The following is a 20,417-nucleotide window of genomic DNA, read 5'->3' as shown; positions in this document are numbered from 1 at the left end:
ATTATTATTATTATTATTATTATTATTTTTTAATTTTTACTTATTTATGATAGTCACAGAGACAGAGAGAGAGAGGCAGAGACACAGGCAGAGGGAGAAGCAGGCTCCATGCACCGGGAGCCCGATGTGGGATTCGATCCCGGGTCTCCAGGATCGCGCCCTGGGCCAAAGGCAGGCGCCAAACCTCTGCGCCACCCAGGGATCCCTATTATTATTTTTTAAAAAAGATTTATTTATTCATTCAGAGAGAGAGAGACAGGCAGAGACACAGGCAGAGAGAGAAGCAGGCTCCGTGCAGGGAGCCCGACGTGGGACTCTATTCCTGGTCTCCAGGATCACACCCTGGGCTGCAGGCGGCGCCAAACCGCTGTATCACACCGGGGCTGCCCCAGAAATTATTTTATTTTTATTTTTATTTTTATTTTTATTTTTTTTAATTTTTATTTATTTATGATAGTCACAGAGAGATAGAGAGAGAGGCAGAGACACAGGCAGAGGGAGAAGCAGGCTCCATGCACCGGGAGCCCGACGTGGGATTCGATCCCGGGTCTCCAGGATCGCGCCCTGGGCCAAAGGCAGGCGCCAAACCGCTGCGCCACCCAGGGATCCCCCCAGAAATTATTTTAAATGTTTTTTAGGAGACTTGTCTGTTCACCTCCATTTATTTATTTGTGTATTTATTTATATTCAGGCATTTATTTATATAAATGGATTCATGGATTTTTTTTTTTAAGATTTTATTTGAGAGAGAGCGCATGAGCATGAGCAAAGGGGAGGGGCATAGGGAGAGGGAGAGGCCGACTCTCTACTGAGCAAGGAGCCTAATGTGAGGCTTGATACCAGGACCCCAAGATTATAAACCCCTGCCAAAGGCAGATGCTCAACCAACTGAGCCACTCAGTGCCCTGGATTTTTTCTTTTTCTTTTTTCCTGTATTTGTTCCAGTTTGGCCATTGGGTGCTCTTTGGTTTGTTGCTCTGCTGTGTCCCTATGACATACTCCTATTATTGTGGGTTAAAAAAATTTTTTTTTGAATGCTTCTTTACTTTTTGGCACTACAGGATGCTCCAGGCTCATCTTGTATAATTCTTGCCTCAGTCATAGAGTCAGACATTTCTCCAGGAAAGCTTGTCTCCTTTTATTGGAGAATGGTATTAAAAATCAAGATCTGGGGGCACTTGGGTGACTCAGTTGGTAGAACATTTGACTCGTGATTTTAGGGTCATGAGGTCAAGCCCCACGTTGGGCATGAACCTACTCAAAAGAAAAATCAAATTCTAGGTGCCAAGTGTGCTTGTTGCTACTGGGGTACATTGGTATTATTATTATATTTTAAAATATTTTATTATTTATTCATGAGAGACACACAGAGAGAGAGAGAGAGAGGCAGAGACACAGGCTGAGGGAGAAGCAAGTTCCATGCAAGGAGCCTGACGTGGGACTCGATCCCGGTCCCACAGATCATGCCCTGATCTTTACTTGTTCCAGGTGCTCAACCGCTGAGCCACCCAGGTGTCCTTCCATTGGTATTAATTAGCATTCTTCTAATGATTAATGAAGTCAAATACCTTTATATATGTTTATTGGTTTTTTTGTATGTCCTGTTTTTCACATGATGGGGCTATTCAAGAATTTTGTCCAATGACAGAGCTGAATAGTTGTAACAGAAACTGTATGGCTTACAAAGCCTAAAATATTTACTATCTGGCCTTTTATGAAAAAAGTTGCTTACACTTATAGTTACAATAACTATTTTAATGTCAGTTCTGGGTTGGTTTTGATTGGTTGATTTTTCTCATCGCTGGTCAAATTTTCCTATTTCTTTGGATACCTAGTAATCTTTGTTTGGATGCCAGACTCTGTGGGGGCACTGGAGTTTTTTGGTTTTGTTATTTCTGGAGATTTTTCCCAGGATACAGTTAAATCATTTAGAAATATTTTGATCCTATTGCGTATTTGTTTTAAGCTTTCTTGGGTGGGACCAAATCAACATTTAGGGCTTAACAGCAGTAGGGCTTATCATTCTTAACTGCTGTGGCAAGACCCTGTGGAATACTCTATCAGGAAATTAAATGTAAAGTTTTGCTTAGAAAAAGTCTGGCTAATGGGAATAGCACTATTGTAAACTCTAGGCTCTGTTCCCTCTATTCCTCTTGGATGATTTTTTTCCCTTCTGTCTTTGATAGTTTTCTTGGATGCATGGGTGGGTGCATATCTGGTGCAATACTTTAGAGGAACTCCCCACAGATCTCTAGTATTTTCTCTCTGTTTAGCTTTTTCCTCTGCAATAATCTACCCTGTGAACTCTAGCTGTCTTGGTCTCCCTGGACTCTCAGCTCCATCTTTTCAACTTAGGATATTCCTTGGGCTCTCCCTGAGCTCCCCTTCTCTGGGCCACACCCTGGAAATACTCTCAAGGTAGTTAGCTGGGGCAGTTGTAGGATTCACTTTTTGTCCTCAAAGATCACTGGATTTTGTTGCCTGATGTACAGTGTCTTGAAAACCAGTCTATTGTCTGAACTATTTTGTCTGCTTTCTTTTTGTTATTTAATGTAAGGGGGTAAATCTGGTTCTTATTACTGTATCTTGGCAAGAAGTGGAACTCTTTGAGATTTTTTTTAAGATCCTGAATGGGTACTTAATTTTATCAAAATTTTTTTCTGTGTCTATGGAGATGATCATATGATTTTTTTTCTCTTCTCATTTTTCTGTTACTGTGTATTGAATTACATGAATTGATTTTTTCTAATGTTAAATCAGCCTTCCATTTCTAGAATAAACCATACTTAGTCATGATGTATTATCTATTTTTTATATATTGCTGTATATACAATATATACAGCATATGTATATAGGAACTAGTATATTTTTTAGAGTTTTTGCATCATATACTGCCCTTTGGGTTTTGACATGAAGGCTATCCTGGTTCATAAAATGGGTTGGGAAACATTTCTTCTTTTTCTGTAGAAAAGTTTTGTTAGTATTGGTGCGTTTTCTTCCGTAAATGGTTAGAAAAATCCTCTGGTGAAGCCATGTGGTGATTTCATTAGGGAAATGGCTTAATTACAGATTATTTCTTTAATAGACATAGGACCATTCAGATTTTTCATTTGTTTACATTTGAGTTTTAGTCAGCTGATTTTCTAAGAAGACAAATGATCTCTTCAAGGTCTTATATCTAATAATGAATAAATCTTCCAGTCCTGTGCTTTTTGACTTTGTGAGACTAGCATAATGCATACTTTTGAATTTGAATACTCTTTTATTTTTTTATTTTTTATTTTTATTTTTTTAATTTTTATTTATTTATGATAGTCACAGAGAGAGAGAGAGAGGCAGAGACACAGGCAGAGGGAGAAGCAGGCTCCATGCACCGGGAGCCTGACGTGGGATTCGATCCCGGGTCTTCAGGATCGCACCCTGGGCCAAAAGCAGGCGCCAAACCGCTGTGCCATCCAGGGATCCCCTGAATACTCTTTTAAAAATTTTTTTTATTTAAAGATTTTATTTATTTATTCATGACAGAGAGAGAGAGAGAGAGAGACAGGCAGAAGCAGGCTCCATGCAGGGAGCCCGACGCGGGACTCAATCCTGGGTCTCCAGGATCATACACCGGGCCAAAGGCGGCGCCAAACTGCTGGACTACCAGCAGTTTGAATTTCTATACTCTTTTATCCTCTACAGTAGATTATATTCTAGCAGGCAGGTTCGGTCTCTGATAAAATTTAGTATCACTGGAGGATTAGGGCCAAATAGATATATTTAAATTAAATTAAAGCATTATTGGGGTTTGTATTGAGATTTTACTTTATTTTTTAAAAGATTTTATTTGAGAGAGACAGAGCACATGAGAGGGAGGGAGAGGCAGAGAGAGAAGCAGACTCTCTGTTGAACAGAGCCCAAAGTGGGGCTCAGTCTCAGGATCCTGAGAGCATGACCTGAGCTGAAGGCAGATGCTTACCTGACTGAGCCACCTAGGCATATGAGATTTTAAAAGGAGAGAGCTTGTTGTTTCAGTACTTCATTTGGGCTCTTTCAGTCTCTAAAAGGTACATTTTACCTTTGGTAGTGGATTGCTTTTGGTTAGAATATGTATGGAAGAAACAGGTGAGGGTAGTATAGTTCTTAAACTTTATTTTATATTTTATTTTTTATTTTTTGTTCTTAAACTTTAGAAGTAATATTTATATCGTATTTGTTTTTCCATATTTCAATTTTATTTCTTTTTTTTTTTCAAAGATTTTATTTATTTATGCATGAGAGACATATATAGAGAGAGGCAGAGACACAGGCAGAGGGAGAAGCAGGCTCCACGCAGGGAGCCTGACATGGGACTGGATCCCAGGTCCCTAGGATCACGCCCTGGGCTGCAGGCGGCGCTAAACCGCTGTGCCACCGGGGCTCCCCTTATTTTTATTTCTTAAAACCTAGTAGATGAATGGTCTGTCTGTAATTCTAGGGCAATTGAAAGAAAGAAAAATAACTCTAGTTCGGGATATGAATTACCAAACTGATTTTTATATCTATTCGAGAGAGATTGTAATTAAGATTCTATTTTCAGGGAAAATTTAGTGAATATGTAACATTTGAATACCATAAAATGTGTCCATCTTGTTATAGTAGACTTAGTTTAAGATTCACAAGTTGGGAAAGAATGTGAGTTTGAGTGGAGAGGGTTCAATTGAAGTTCTGTTTCTATAAAGTATGTAGTCTATTGCCAAAAGAAATATTACCTAGCAGCAGTTTACATGTGCCAAGAGAGGCCAGGAAAGTCTTGTAGTAGAAATTGTACAAGGGAGCTGTACAAGCGAGATGTCAGGCAGGAAATAAAGCCTACAATGCTAAAAAATTTTTACTGGATGACTAGGTCATTGGAAAGAAATCTTCCAATGCTTGTATTTTTTATCACGCTTTTATGTTGAATAGCCAGTTGAGAATTGCAGTCAGGTAATTTAAACTGTTGAAAAAATGTAAACCAAAACTTAAGAATTTTTCTGAGATTATATTGAATAAGTATTATTTCTGTCTTTTTCCTGCATAGTGTTTATTCTCTTGAGATTAGGTTTGGAAATGTACTGGAAGAGGGGCTTTAAGTTCTTAGGAGTAAAATACAGTAGGTAAACAATTTACTTTTCTGTGTCCAAAATGGGAATAGAGAAAATATAAATAAGTAATTGTACCAAAGTATTTATCTGTGGTTCTTTTTCGTTCTTTCTTTCTCCTTCCTTCCTTCCTTCCTTCCTTCCTTCCTTCCTTCTTCTTCTTTTTTTTTTTTTTTTAAGATTTTACTTATTTACTCATGAGAGACACGCAGAGAGAGACAGGCAGAGACACAGATAGAGGGAGAAGCAGGCTCAATGCAGGGAGTCCGACGTAGGACTCGATCCCGGGTCTCCAGGATCACGCCCTGGACTGAAGGTGGCACTAAACCACTGAGCCACCCGGGCTGCCTGGTTCTTTTTATTTCTAAAACACATTTCCCATTTTTACTGTACACATTCAGATGTATACTGTACAGAAATTTTGAGCCTAAGGGACTTTTAAGGAACATCTAATTCGGATTCCTTTATTGTGTGGGGAGAAGAAACAAGGCAGGGACCAATGAGGTATGAGTAACTTGCCCAGTATCATGAAGGGGAGATAGAACTTTTCCTTAATGACTGTTGGCTTAGTGAGTTACTTGAAATTTCAAATGTACGGCTATGGCCTTCCTTGTCTCGCTACCTCATGGTGATGTATCATCTTTTAGTTCACTACCAGCAAAAGTAAAAACTATCAAGACCTTTTGAAAACCATTATAATTCAGGAAACAAAAATAGTATTGACATTTTAAATAAAGTAAGAGTACTTTTAGGTTCTTCAAATTGAGAGAAGTTTATTAAGAAATTATTTATAAGCTTTGTAGGCTGCTTCTACATTGGTGACATACTCTCTTCCATTATGAGTGCCCCTTAATATTCAGATAGGTTTTAAACATTAGTTTAAACTAATGTTTAAAACACTAAAAGGAGGGGCAGCCCCGGTGGCTCAGTGGTTTAGCGCCGCCTTCATCCAAGGGTGTGATCCTGGAGACCCAGGATCGAGTCCCATGTCGGGCTTCCTGCATGGAGCCCGTGTCTCTGCTTCTCTCTCTCTCTCTCTGTCTCTCGTGAATAAATAAATAAAATCTTTAAAAAAAAAAAAAAAACACTAAAAGGAATAGAGATGGTCCTGTAATTTCAGTTCTAAGCCATCTTTGTAACTAATCTATGTTAAACTCTTTTCTAGGGCAAGACTTAAAATCAGTCTGGTTTACTTCTGAGCCATATAATGTTGGTGTTAATTATTTTAAAAATGCACACAGTTCATAACAACATTAAAGAAATTTTTGAAGAAGCCTTCCCCAAAATTTGCCACTTAATATGAGAAAAATTTCTTTTTCCAGAGAAGTTTATTTTTAAAAATTTTTAAATTTTTAAAAAACAATTTTATTTTTATTTATTTATTTGAGAGAGAGAGAAAGAGCAAGCGCATGGGCAGTGGGAAAAGGGAGGAGCAGGTTCCTTGCTGAGCAGAGGAGCCCGATGTGGGGCTCGATCTCAGGACCCTGGGATCACAACCTGAGCCAAAGGCAGACACCTAACTGACTGAGTCATCCAGGTGCCCCTTTAAAATTTTAATTAAGAGATCAAGACATTTTATCTGAAATCAAGAGTTAGATGTTTAACCAACTAAGCCTCCCAGGCACCCCTAGAAAAGTTTTATTTTGAGCTCAAGCTGCAGCTGCATTATGGTCAGTCCAGCAAAGGCAGTGTCGAATTATGGTTAAGAGCTAGGGCTTTGCCCCTTACTAGCTCTGGACTATTGAGCAAGTTACTTCCCTTGCATTGTCTCAATTTCTTCAGCTGTAAAATGGAAATGATAATACTACGTACCTCGTGTACTGTGTTTTGAGGATTCCATGAATACTTGTGAATTGCTTAGAAAAGTTCTTGAAGTAAATTCGATGATTTAAACTAGCATTTTCCTGTGTAAAGCAGTAATTCAATATTCTGCAACTCAGTCTCTTAGTCATAAATATTTCCTTCCTTCTTTTAGTCTTATAAAATCCTTCACTCATCCCTGCTCCCCAGAGACAACCCAAAAGTCCCACCTAATCAGTACCAGGCTGTAGGTCTTGGCTCTTGTGATAGTCTCTACATCAGACTTGATGTAGTAGTCTCCACGTCGCTTTCTCATGTGTCTCTCTTTTTTTTTTTTTTATATTTTTTTTAACATTTATTTATGATAGTCACACAGAGAGAGAGAGAGAGAGAGGCAGAGACACAGGCGGAGGGAGAAGCAGGCTCCATGCACTGGGAGCCCGACGTGGGATTCGATCCCGGGTCTCCAGGATCGCGCCCTGGGCCAAAGGCAGGCGCCAAACCGCTGCGCCACCCAGGGATCCCCTCTCATGTGTCTCTCTGAGCCCATATTCCACTCCCAGCATTCAGGGTTGGATAACTGCAGGAGATACTCCCATTCTCCTCTTACCCCTTTTCTTTCCCTCACCTTTTCAGCCCTTGGTCTTCTTGTGCTCTCCTTCCCTTTTGCTTCTGCACTTGATCGTTTGGCACTATTTTAAGTTCTGATAGGAAATATATTTTTTCTACTCATTTTCTTTTCTTGGATCAATCATTTTCCTTTTAGGCTTACACTTTTATCTTATATCTTTGAGTTCTTGGTTCATGGAGTTCATTTTTTTCTTAATTTTCTTGATTTATTTCAAGAATGAGAAGAAATGTACATGGAATATGTGCTTTTCTTCATCTTGCTTTTCTTCATCTTTATGTTGAATATTATATTTCTAAGCCTATTTTTATATTTTATGTAATTTTGTATTGGTCTGAAATCTAATGCTCTAGTCTTTTAAAAGGCATAGATTAAAATTCTGTTTCTGTCACTTGCCTCGTTTTTGACTTTGAGCATTTTACTTCATCATTTGAGACTTAATTTTCTTATTTTAAAAAATTGCTTCATAAGATCATCCAATGTTATAAATTTAGATTAACTTCTGCTTAAAAATGATGCACTTCCTTATGCATCTACATTTCTCTCTTGATACAAAAAAGTAGAAAAGGTTATAACTAAAAATAAGGAAAATGATTGAGAACAGAGTAGCTGATGAGAGATTTAGTAAGAATTTTGATCGAAACTTGATAGAGGAAAAAGTAACTGACATAGGACAGAGATACTATTACCCTTTAGATCTTATCTTTAGGACCTGAAGACACAGTGCCTTGAAGAAGCACACTGTTTCACTCCACAAATTTCATAAGAGGCTCCAGTTACTTCAGAGATGGAAGTGAGACATTGAACGAGAAAAGGGGCATTGGCTCAAAATCTGTTCACTGAAGTGTTGGATCTCTAGGTCCTCTGTCTTACACTGTGCAGCCAGAAAACTACTTGCCCTCCACCTCTCAATTATTCAGAAATCAAATGTGACCAGGGGCAGGGCTCTTTAAATTGGAGACATTTCAGGATGGAGTGACTCATGGGAGAGAAAATGGGGAATATATGTGTGCTGAACAGTGGACCTACAACCTCTCACCTCATCTCCCAAATAAGCTATGACTCTTGATTACTTGCCACCAGACTTTGGTGGCTAATTCAGGAAATTGAAGAGATATTTTTTAGATAAACTGAAGAAAATTCAAAGAAAATACTTTCTCATACTGACATTTAAGGGTCTCTAATGAAAGAGCTATTTCCTATAGGGAAGTTCCCTGATTGAAAACCCTGTCCATGCACCAGGGCTGCCAATCCCATCTTTCAGGGCCTTATTCTTAAATAGAAACAGGCAATTACTAAGGATCATGAGACATCAGAAAAAGCCTTCAACATGAACAGCAGAGACCAAAATGAAAACATTGCATAAAGGAATCTGGTGGATATAGAGGTAGGTCAGGACTCTGAGTAAAAATGTAAAATGAGGGATCCCTGGGTGGCGCAGCGGTTTGGCGCCTGCCTTTGGCCCAGGGCGCGATCCTGGAGACCCGGGATCGAATCCCACATCGGGCTCCCGGTGCATGGAGCCTGCTTCTCCCTCTGCCTGTGTCTCTGCCTCTCTCTATCTCTCTGTGACTATCATAAATAAAAAAAAAAAAAAAAAAAAAAAAAAAAAAAGTAAAATGAAAAAAAAATGGAGGTGTCTAGGTGGTACAGTCAGTTAAGTATTCAGCTCTTAGTTTAGTCTCTGGTTGTGGTCTTGGGGTCGTGGGGTCGATCCTGTGTCAGGCACCATGCTTGGGGAGGAGTCTGCTTAATATTCTCCACCCCCCCGCCGACTCACATTCGCTCCCTCTGTCTCTCAAAAAAAAAACCCAAAAACCAAAAAACAAACCCACCAAACCAAACAAAAACTTCTCTAACTAACTAATAATATCATAGAAATATGGATTTATAGGGCAGCCTGGGTGGCTCAGCGGTTTAGCGCTACCTTCGGTCCAGGGCCTGATCCTGGAGACCCGGGATCAAGTCCCACGTCCGGCTCCCTGCATGGAGCCTGCTTCTCTCTCTGCCTGTGTCTCTGCCTCTCTCTCTCTCTCTCTCTGTCTCTCATGAATAAATAAATTCTTTAAAAAAAAAGAAATATGGATTTATAAAATGAGAATTGGATTCTTTGAAGAAAGAATAATTCAGTAATAAAAAAGAACTTCTGGATTTGTATAACTATGGCAGCTCAAATGAAAAAACAAAACTTTTTTTTTTTGGTATATTGGAGTTCAATTTGCCAACATACAGAATAATACCCAGTGCTCATCCCATCAAGTGCCCCCCTTAGTGCTCATCACCCAGTCACCCCAACCCCCTGCCCACCTCCCTTTCCACCACCCCTTGTTTGTTTCCCAGAGTTAGGTGTCTCTCATGTTCTGTCTCCCTCACTGATATTTCCCACTCATTTTCTCTCCTTTACCCTTTTTTCCCTTTCACTATTTTTTATATTCCCCAAATGAAGGAGACAAACTATATAATGTTTGTCCTTCTCTGATTGACTTACTTCACTCAGCATAATACCCTCCAGTTCCATCCACGTCGAAGTAAATGGTGGGTATTTGTCATTTCTAATGGCTGAGTAATATTCCATTGTATACATATAGCACATCTTCTTTATCCATTCATCTTTCAGTGGACACCGAGGCTCCTTCCACAATTTAGCTATTGTAGACGTTGCTGCTATGAACATTGGGGTGCAGGTGTCCTCGCATTTCACTGCATCTGTATCTTTGAGGTAGATCCCCAGCAGTGCAACTGCTGGGCTGTAGGGCAGGTCTATTTTTAACTCCTTGAGGAACCTCCACACATTTTTCCAGAGTGGCTGCACCAGTTCACATTCCCACCAACAGTGCAAGAGGGTTCCCCTTTCTCCACATCCTTTCCAACATTTGTTGTTTCCTGTCTTGTTAATTTTCACCATTCATACTGGTGTGAGGTGGTATCTCATTGTGGTTTTGATATGTATTTCCCTGATGGCAAGTGGTGCGGAACATTTTCTCATGTGCTTGTTGGCCATGTCTATGTCTTTGTGAAATTTCTGTTCATGTCTTTTGCCCATTTCAGGATTGGATTGTTTGTTTTTTGGGTGTTGAGTGTAATAAGTTCTTTATAGATCTTGGAAACTAGCCCTTTATCTGATAGGTCATTTGCAAATATCTTCTCCCATTCTGTAGGTTGTTGTCTTTTAGTTTTGTTGACTGTTTCTTTTGTTGTACAGAAGCTTTTTATCTTGATTAAGTCCCAATACTTCATTTTTGCTTTTGTTTCCCTTGCCTTCATAGATGTATCTTGCAAGAAGTTGCTGTGGCCAAGTTCTAAAAGGGTATTGCCTGTGTTCTCCTCTAGGATTTTGATGGAATCTTGTCTCACATTTAGATCTTTCATCCATTTTGAGTTTATCTTTGTGTATGCTGTAAGAGAATGGTCTAGTTTCATTCTTCTGCATGTGGCTGTCCAATTTTCCCAGCACCATTTATTGAAGAGACTGTCCTTTTTCCAGTGGATAGTCTTTCCTGCTTTGTCGAATAGTAGTTGACCATAGAGTTGAGGGCCCATTTCTGGATTCTCTATTCTGTTCCACTGATCTACGTGTCTGTTTTTGTGCCAGTACCACACTGTCTTGATGACCACAGCTTTGTAGTACAACCTGAAATCTGGCATTGTGATGCCCCTGGCTCTAGTTTTCTTTTTTAATATTTCCCTGGCTATTCAGGGTCTTTTCTGATTCCACATAAACTTAAGATTATTTTTTCCAATTCTCTGAAGAAAGTCCATGGTATTTTGATAGGGATTGCATTAAATGTGTAAGTTGCCTTGGGTAGCATAGACATTTTCACAATATTAATTCTTCCAATCCACGAGCATGGAATATTTTTCATACATCTCTTTGTGTCTTCCTCAATTTCTTTCAGAAGTGTTCTGTAGTTTGTAGGGTATAGATCCTTTAGATCCTTTACCTCTTTGGTTAGGTTTATTCCTAGATCTCTTATGCTTTTGGGTGCAATTGTAAATGGGATTGACTCCTTAATTTCTCTTTCTTCAGTCTCATTGTTAGTGTATAGAAATGCCACTGACTTCTGGGCATTGATTTTGTATCCTGCCACACTGCTGAATTGCTGTATGAGTTCTAGCAATCTTGGGGTGGAGTCTTTTGGGTTTTCTATGTACAGTATCATGTCATCTGCAAAGAGGGACTGAATGCCTTTTATTTCTTTTTGTTGCCTGATTGCTGAGGCTAGGACTTCTAGTACTGTGTTGAAGAGCAATGGTGAGAATGGACATCCCTGTCTTGTTCCTGATCTTAGGGGAAAGACTCCCCGTGTTTCCCCATTGAGAATGATATTTGCTGTGGGCTTTTCGTAGATGGCTTTTAAGATGTTGAGGAATGTTCCCTCTATCCCTACACTTTGAAGAGTTTTGATCAGGAATGGATGCTATATTTTGTCAAATGCTTTCTCTGCATCTATTGAGAGGATCATATGGCTCTTGTTTTTTCTCTTGTTGATATGATCTATCACATTGATTGCTTTACGAATGTTGAGCGAGCCTTGCATCCTGGGGATAAATCCCACTTGGTCATGGTGAGTAATCTTCTTAATGTACTTTGGATCCTATTGGCTAGTATCTTGTTGAGAATTTTTGCATCTGTGTTCATCAGGGATATTGGTCTATACTTCTCCTTTTTGGTGGGGTCTTGTCTGGTTTTGGAATTAAGGTGATGCTGGCCCCATAGAACAAGTTTGGAAGTATTCCATCCCTTTCTATCTTTCGGAACAGTTTTAGTAGAATAGGTATTGTTTCTTCTTTAAACGTTTGATAGAATTCCCCTGGGAAGCCATCTGGCCCTGGACTTTGTGTCTTGGGAAGTTTTTGATGACTCCTTCAATTTCCTCCCTGGTTATTGCCCTGTTCAGGTTTTCTATTTCTTCCTGTTCCAGTTTTGGTAGTTTGTGGTTTTCCAGAAATGCATCCATTTCTTCCAGATTGCCTAATTCATTGGCGTATAGCTGCTTATAATATGTTTTTAAAATCGTTTGTATTACCTTATGATCTCTCCTTTTTACTTCGTGATTTTATTAATTAGAGTCTTTTCTCTTTTGTTTTTAATAAGGCTGGCTAATGGTTTATCTATCTTATTAATTCTTTCAAAGAACCAACCTGGTTTTGTTGATCTGATCTGTTCAGACCAGTTCTTCTGGTCTGTACTTCATTGAGTTCTGCTCGGATCTTTATGAACTCTCTTCTTCTGCTGGGTGTAGATTTATTTTCTGTTCTTTCTGCAGTTACTTTAGGTGCAAGGTTAACTTGTGTATTTGAGTTTTTTCCAATTTTTTGAGGGATGCTTGTATTGCAATGTATTTCCCTCTCAGGACTGCTTTTGCTGTATCCCAGAGATTTTGAACGGTTGTATCTTCATCCTCATTCGTTTCCATGAATCTTTTTTTTTTTAATTAATTTTTATTGGTGTTCAATTTACCAACATACAGAAAAACACCCAGTGCTCATCCCTTCAAGTGTCCACCTCAGTGCCCATCACCCATTCCCCTCCAACACCCGCCCTCCTCCCCATCCATGAATCTTTTTAATTCTTCTCTAATTTCCTGGTTGACCCTTTCATCTTTTAGCAGGATGGTCTTTAACCTCCACGAAAACATTTTTTTTAAGTGGTTGAAACCAAGTGAAATTGAAGAAATCTCCCAGAAACTAAAAGAAGAACACAATGATAGAAAATAAGAGAAAAAGGAAGACACAGTTGCAGCTATAGTAGAGCTTCATTGGCCTGCTTCTGCTCCCAACTCACTGCTATTCACTTTTCTCAAGGAACAAGTTGGTCAGGAAGCCATGCTGTGGCCATGGATTTTATTTAATTAATTAATTCATTTTAAAAAGATTAGGGGGGGATCCCTGGGTGGCGCAGTGGTTTGGTGCCTGCCTTTGGCCCAGGGCGCGATCCTGGAGACCCGGGATCGAATCCCACGTCGGGCTCCCGGTGCATGGAGCCTGCTTCTCCCTCTGCCTGTGTCTCTGCCTCTCTCTCTATCTCTCTGTGACTATCATAAATAAATAAAAATTAAAAAAAAAAAAAAAAAGATTAGGGGATCCCTCGGTGGCGCAGCGGTTTGGCGCCTGCCTTTGGCCCAGGGAGCGATCCTGGGGACCCGGGATCGAATCCCACGTCAGGCTCCCGGTGCATGGAGCCTGCTTCTCCCTCTGCCTGGTCTCTGCTCTCTCTCTCTGTGTGTGACTATCATAAATAAATTAAAAAAAAATTTAAAAAAAAGATTATTTATTTATTTATTTATTTATTATTTAAAAAATTTATTTATTTATTCATGAGAGACACACACAGAGAGAGAGAGAGGCAGAGAGAGAAGCAGGCCCCATGCAGGGAGCCCAATGTAGGACTCGATCCTGGGTCTCTAGGATCATGCCCTGGGGTGAAGGCGGCGCTAAACAGCTGAGCCACCCAGGCTGCCCCTATTTATTTATTTTAGAGAGAAAGTGTGTGAACAGGAGGTGGGGCAGAGGGAGAGGGAGAGAGAATCCCAAGTAGACTCCCTGCTGAGCATGGAACCTGACATGGGGCTCAACTCCACAACCTCAAGATCATGACCCTAGCCAAAATTGAGAGTAGGACACCCAACTAACTGAGCCACCCAGGTGCTCCATGGCCATGGCTTTTAAAAGCACCTGAAAGACCCCTGTGGAACCACAGGTGGTAATTAACTCAATTAGAATGACTAACCAGCCACAGTGTAAAACCTCTGAGGAAGGTATAGGCTGACTTGATCGGCAGTGCAAAAGAAAAGAATTTTAAATTGAAAGGACCAGTTCAGATGCCTACCATGACTCTGAAAATCACTACAAGAAAAACTCTTTATGGTGAATATTCTAAGAGTTGGGATTGTTTTCAGTTCAGGATCCACAAGCAAGACACTGATTGGCTCCATCCTTCTGAAATTGTTAAACAGATTACCTCCATCAGTATTGAGCCAGGAGTTGAAGTTGAAGTCACCATTGCACATGCTTAAATCAACCTTTTTAATAAATTGATTATCAATTGTTAAGAAACAAAAAGAGAGCAAAGATGAGAGGCTTACAAAATTAATTGAGGAGGTTCAATGACAGACTAATAGAAGCTGCATAAGGAAAGAAGAGAGAAAAATAATACAAAACAAAAAGAAAATAAGAAAATTGTCCAGAACTGATGTTTCAGAGTGAAAAGCCTCTGATTGGGTAGCACAGTGAATGAAAAAAGAACCATATAAGGCCCAGCATGTTGAAATTGCAGAAAATCCTTTACAAAAGATAAAATAAAGGTCTTGAAAGCTTGCAGATGGACAGACAGGCACACACACACACCCTTTACATCACTTTTATGGAATAGAGAATAAGAATAAGTCAGACTTCACAATTGCAACTCTAAGAGGCTAAAAGACAATGGAGTAGTGCTTGAAAAATTCTGATAAAAAATTAATTTCAACCTGAATTTGATACCTGGCCATATTACCAATTGTTAGTGGCATAATACAATACCGTGTTTTGATCAGCAGAGATTTGGAAATTTTATCTTTCATGTGCCCTTTCTTAAGACTACTTGAAGGTGGACCACATGGATGGCTCTGTCAGTTAAGCATCTGACTTTAGCTCAGGTCCTGATCTCAGGGACTTGGGATAGAGACCCGCACTCAGCAGAGAGTTTGCTTGTCCCTCTCCTTCTGCCCCTACCCGTGCTCATGCTCTGTCTCCCTCCCAGATAAATAAATAAAAATCTTAAAAAAACAAAAAAACATGACTACATGAAGGGTGCTCTGTGGCAAAGTAAGGAATTATTCCATGAAAGATGATGATAACAGACTTCAAGAAGTGGTAACTCCAACCACTTTTATTGTAGGAGAACAATAAAAGTGAAGTTTCAAGATGACACAGTATATAACAGATCTGAGAACAATCAGTCCACTGTGTTGAGAAATGGAGTGCTATGGCAAAGAAGTGCCCAGGGGAAAATAACAGACTTTACTTGGGGACAAATATAGATTATTTTATATGATAGAACATTAAGAATAATATTGATACACCTATGATGGAATATTTTGGAAAACTTAAAGTTAGATATAAGAATCTGAGGCATGTGTAAATACCAGGGGGAGGAGGGCTCTAGGTTTTTGACCAGTTGACTGGAGTATGAAGTTTTAGAATGACAATCCTTTATTTTTAAAGATTTTATTTATGTATTTATTTATTTATTGAGAGAGGGAGAAAGAACATAAGTTGGGGGAGGGCAGAGGGAGAGGAAGAGGGAGAGAATCTCAAACAGACTCCCCTCTGAGCACAGGGCTCTCTGTCTTATCACCCTGAGATCATGACCTGAGCCAAAATCAAGAGTTGGATGCTTAACCAAGAGAGCCACCCTGGTGCCCCTGGAATGATAATCTTTTAAATGATGGAGTCTTCCTGTAATTGGAGTTTAAATCTAAAAATATTCTTGACTTACTCTTTAAAAATCTAAATGTTCATGTCTTATTACAAAGCGACAGTAATTGAGGCAGTGTGGTCCTGACATAATGATAGACCTTTAGATCAATGGAATTGAATTGAAAGTCCAGAAATAAAATCCATACATCGTGGTTAATTAATTTTCAGTAGGGGTACTGAGAGAATCGGTGGTGAAATGATAGTCTTTTCTATAAATGGTGCTGGGGATAATAGGATATCCACATGCAAAAGAATGAAGTTGGACCCCTAGCCTCACATTATATATGAAAATTAACTAAAGTGGGTCACGGACCTAAATGTAAGAGCTAAAACTAAAACTCCTAGAAGAAAACGAAGTAAATCTTTGTGACCTTGGATTAGACAATGATTTCTTAGATATGACACCGAAAATAAGTGACAAAAGAAAAAATAGATAAATTGGATTATATCAAAAATGAAAACCTTTTTGTTTCAAACACCTTCAAGAAACTGAAAAGACAACCCACAGAATGGGAAAATTGATTTGCAAATCATATATCTGATAAGGGACTTCAACTCAGAATGTAAAAAAAAAAAAAAAAAGTTCTTTCAAGTATAAAAAAGCAAAATATATATGTCTAGAGGATTTGGAAAAGCAATATATAACCAGAGGCTTTGAATAGACATTTCTCTAAGGAAGATACATAAACAGCCAATAAGCTTATGAAAAGATGTTCAACATCATTAGTTAATAAGGAAATGCGGATCAAAACAATGAGATACTGCATCATACTCACTAGCATGGCTATAATAAAAGAGAAAGAGAGAAGTGTTGATGAGGATGTGAATAAATTGGAACCCTCATTACATTGCAGGTGGGACTGTAAAATGATGCAGTCTCTTTGGCAAACAGTTTGGCGATTCTGTAAAAAGTTAAGAGCAAGGAGTTGGCCCAGTAATGGCCCAGTAATTCCACTTCTAGATATACACTCAAAAAAGTCAAAACATATATTCATGCAAAAACTTGTACACAGATTTTCAAGGCAGTATTATTCATAATAGCCCAAAAGTAGAAACAACTCAATTGTTTATCCACTGATGCATGGGCAAATATGATGTGGTATATCCATAAAATGAACTATTATGCAGTCATAAAAAAAATTTTAAAGTACATGCTACATCATTGGTGAATCTTTAAAACATGATGTTAAGTGAAGGAAGCCAGTCACAGAAGTCCACATATTGTCTGATCCCATTTATATGAAATACCCTGTAGGCAGATTCATGGAGACAAAACAGATTAATGGTTGCCAGAGTAGGGAAAATGGGGAGTGACTACTGATGGATATTAGATTTCTTTTAGGGTGATGAAAATGTTCTGGATAGTGGTGATTGATGTAGAATTTTGTGAATATGCTAAAAATCCCTGAGTTACACAATTTTTAAAAAAGATTTCATTTATTTCAGACCGAGAGAAAGAGCATTTGTACACACAAGTGGGTGGGGGGCAGAGGTAGAAGCAGAATTCCTGCTGAACAGGGATCCCAATGTGAGGCTGGATCCCAGAACCTCAGGATGACTTGAGCTGAATGCAGATGGTAAACCCAGGTGCCCCACACTTTTTATTTTTTTCTTTTAAAGATTTTTAAATTTATTTACTGGAGAAAGAGCAAGTAAGAGAGAATGTGAGCTGGTAGGGGCAGTGGCCTGAGGGTGAAGGAGAAGCAGGCTACCCACTGAGCAGGGAGCCCAGTGCAGGGCTCAATCCCAATCCCAGGACTCCGGGATCATGACTGAGCTGAAGGCAGACCCTTAACTGACTGAGCCACCCAGACGCCTCTGAGTTACACACTTTAGAGAGATTGTAGGGCAGCCCTGGTGGCTTAGCAATTTGGCGCCGCCTTCAGCCCAGGGCGTGATCCTGGAAGACCCGGGGTCCAGTCCCACGTCGGGCTCCCCGTCGGGCTCCCCGCACGAAGCCTCCTTCTCCCTCTGCCTGTGTCTCTGGCGCCCCTCCCGCCCCGCCGTGTGTTTCTAATAAATAAATAAATAAATAAATAAATAGTCTTTAAAAATAAATAAAGAGATTGTACACCTTAAGGCATGTATCTCAATTAAGCTGTTATTAAAAAAAAAACAATGTGTTATGAATGGTTTACTCTAATGACTAATAAGAGATTGTTTTGTGATAAAATATTAATTGGAATCATAAAGCAATTAACCACCTCCAGATTGAGTGATGACTGAGATGTGGTTAGAAAAAATTGCATGAGCCTGCCGCAGACAACAAATAAAACTTGGCATTTCTACAGTAGCTGCTGTATAGCCAAACATAAGGTAACATTTTTGTTGTTTAGGCTAGATTTGGGAAGATAAGACATTTTGATATAAATTTGAAGTTGATTCTTAGCTTGAATTGTGTTCTTGTAACAGGTTTATACTTAGGTGGGATAAAACCATGATTGTAAAACTAGAATGTGACAAAATAAAAATTGTGCCTTTAATTCCAGTTCATTGTCAAATCATTCACCAAACAGATAGAAGAAAGAACTATTTTGGCCATAAATATCTTCCATCATTGCTTAGATAGAAGTGAATGCTCTCTTTTGAAAAACAACCTGAATTACTTTCAAAAAGGTATTTTTTGGTAGTTTTGCCTGATTGGTTTAGGTCAGTATTTTCATCTTATTACTTGCCATTTCTGATGAATATTTGTTTTAAAAAATAATTGAACCATGACCTGGGTTTTTGGAAGTGTACCAACACTACTATGGTAATTTTATACGAAAAATTTCCCTAGTTTTATCAAACTTTCATTTATTGCTAGTCTGTTCTGGATTTTATTTTATTTTATTTTATTTTTTTAAAGTTTTTTTTTTTTTAATTTTTATTTATTTATGATAGTCACACAGAGAGAGAGAGAGAGAGAAGCAGAGACACAGGCGGAGGGAGAAGCAGGCTCCATGCACTGGGAGCCCGACGTGGGATTCGATCCCGGGTCTCCAGGATCACGCCCTGGGCCAAAGGCAGGCGCCAAACCGCTGCGCCACCCAGGGATCCCTGTTCTGGATTTTAATGTGATATTAGAGGTCACAAGTTATACTCATATGATTATCCACTCTGCAATTTCCTTTAATCATTATAAAAAAGATGTAATTTTTACAGCATGATTTGACCCAGGAGGTTATGTTATTTAAAGTAATGCTAAAGAACTTTGTGAAGATGCATGCTCCACTGGTTCATTTGGGAAAGTTTTTGACTGAGGGCCAATTAAACATTTGTGTCAGCTCTAGTCGGTAGCTTCTTCGAGATAATTATCTTAAAGCAATTTTAGCTTTGTGTTGTAGCAAATAGTGTAAAGAATTTCTGTAAAATATACTGCTAGAAACTTCATTTTGCAGCATTTGTGATTTTTTTGTTTGTTTTTCGTTTAATGTGTTGAGAGCTGGCAAAAATGATCTGACAGGCGGAATTAAACAGAAATCTTTTGGGGATGGTAGTGACTGATGTGTTTGGATTCTAAAGCCTAGAGCCTAAAGGAAGTGATGGCAAGAGTAGAACTGTAAACGTCAAAATGCCAGCAACTTCGGATGCATTCAAGACTTTTTTCCATTAAGATTTGGAGTTAATTTTTTGAAAGTAGTTACAGCCGTGTGATATATGTACCTCATACTAGAAACTCGTTTATCTTTTTTCCAGTTACTTCTGCCAGGTGGATTTTAATATGCTAGGAAGAAGATGATGTCAGCTCTTTTGTACTTTAGACTAGAATTAAGATCCTCTTGTCTACTTGAAGAGTCTATTTGAATCCCTCTTGAGTGACTGGCTTTATTTTTTTATTGTATTTTCTAACTGTCCATTTCTACTTGCGGTAATAATCCTGGTAGGATGCATATTACCAGTTGTATGTGAAGGTGTAGCTATATGGAGCATAAAATTAGATATGCTTCCTGCCTTTGGCTCAGAATCTAAATTTAGTAGACGAGAATCTCCTTTCCTAGATGTCATTAAAAATAGAAGATACCCATCTGTCTAGAATGGTTTAGATACAATTCTGCCTACAGGCTGGAGGTGAACTATATAATGTTGACTCTCTTTTAGCTCTAGAATTCTTGGGAGAATATCTTCTTTAATTTAGAGGCCAAGACTGTTGATATCTTACAGTGTTGACCTTAAATGATCCTCTAAGTTTGTGAAAATCAGGAAGATCTAAGAGAACTGAATTTTGAGGAGAAATGTAAAAGGTAATATTACTTGGTTAAGAAAATTGACTTTGAAATAAAAGCACTAGTATTCCAATCTAATACTTAAAATTTACTAGGTATATAAGAGAATTACTGAACTCCATAGAGATTGTAACCTCATTTATAATGTTCGAATAGTAAGTCCTATTTCATAGAGTTGTTGAGAAGTAAGTTAAATTAACTAATGTTTGTAATGTGCTTTCT

At 38.8% G+C, this 20,417-nt stretch overlaps 1 protein-coding gene and 1 pseudogene across 3 annotated transcripts in view; both read left to right on the top strand.

Annotated features, from left to right (window-relative positions):
• SCAI (suppressor of cancer cell invasion) overlaps positions 1–20,417 on the top strand; it is a 158,148-nt gene that overhangs the window by 28,717 nt on the left and 109,014 nt on the right. The gene's annotated exons all lie outside the window — the stretch shown is intronic.
• LOC121473012 lies at positions 14,189–14,770 on the top strand (annotated as a pseudogene).

Source organism: Vulpes lagopus, chromosome 12 (genome assembly GCF_018345385.1).
Source record: "Vulpes lagopus strain Blue_001 chromosome 12, ASM1834538v1, whole genome shotgun sequence".
Taxonomy (NCBI): Eukaryota; Metazoa; Chordata; class Mammalia; order Carnivora; family Canidae; genus Vulpes; species Vulpes lagopus.
The sequence above is the reverse complement of the archived record's forward strand: the minus strand, read 5'-3'. Positions and strand labels throughout refer to the sequence as shown.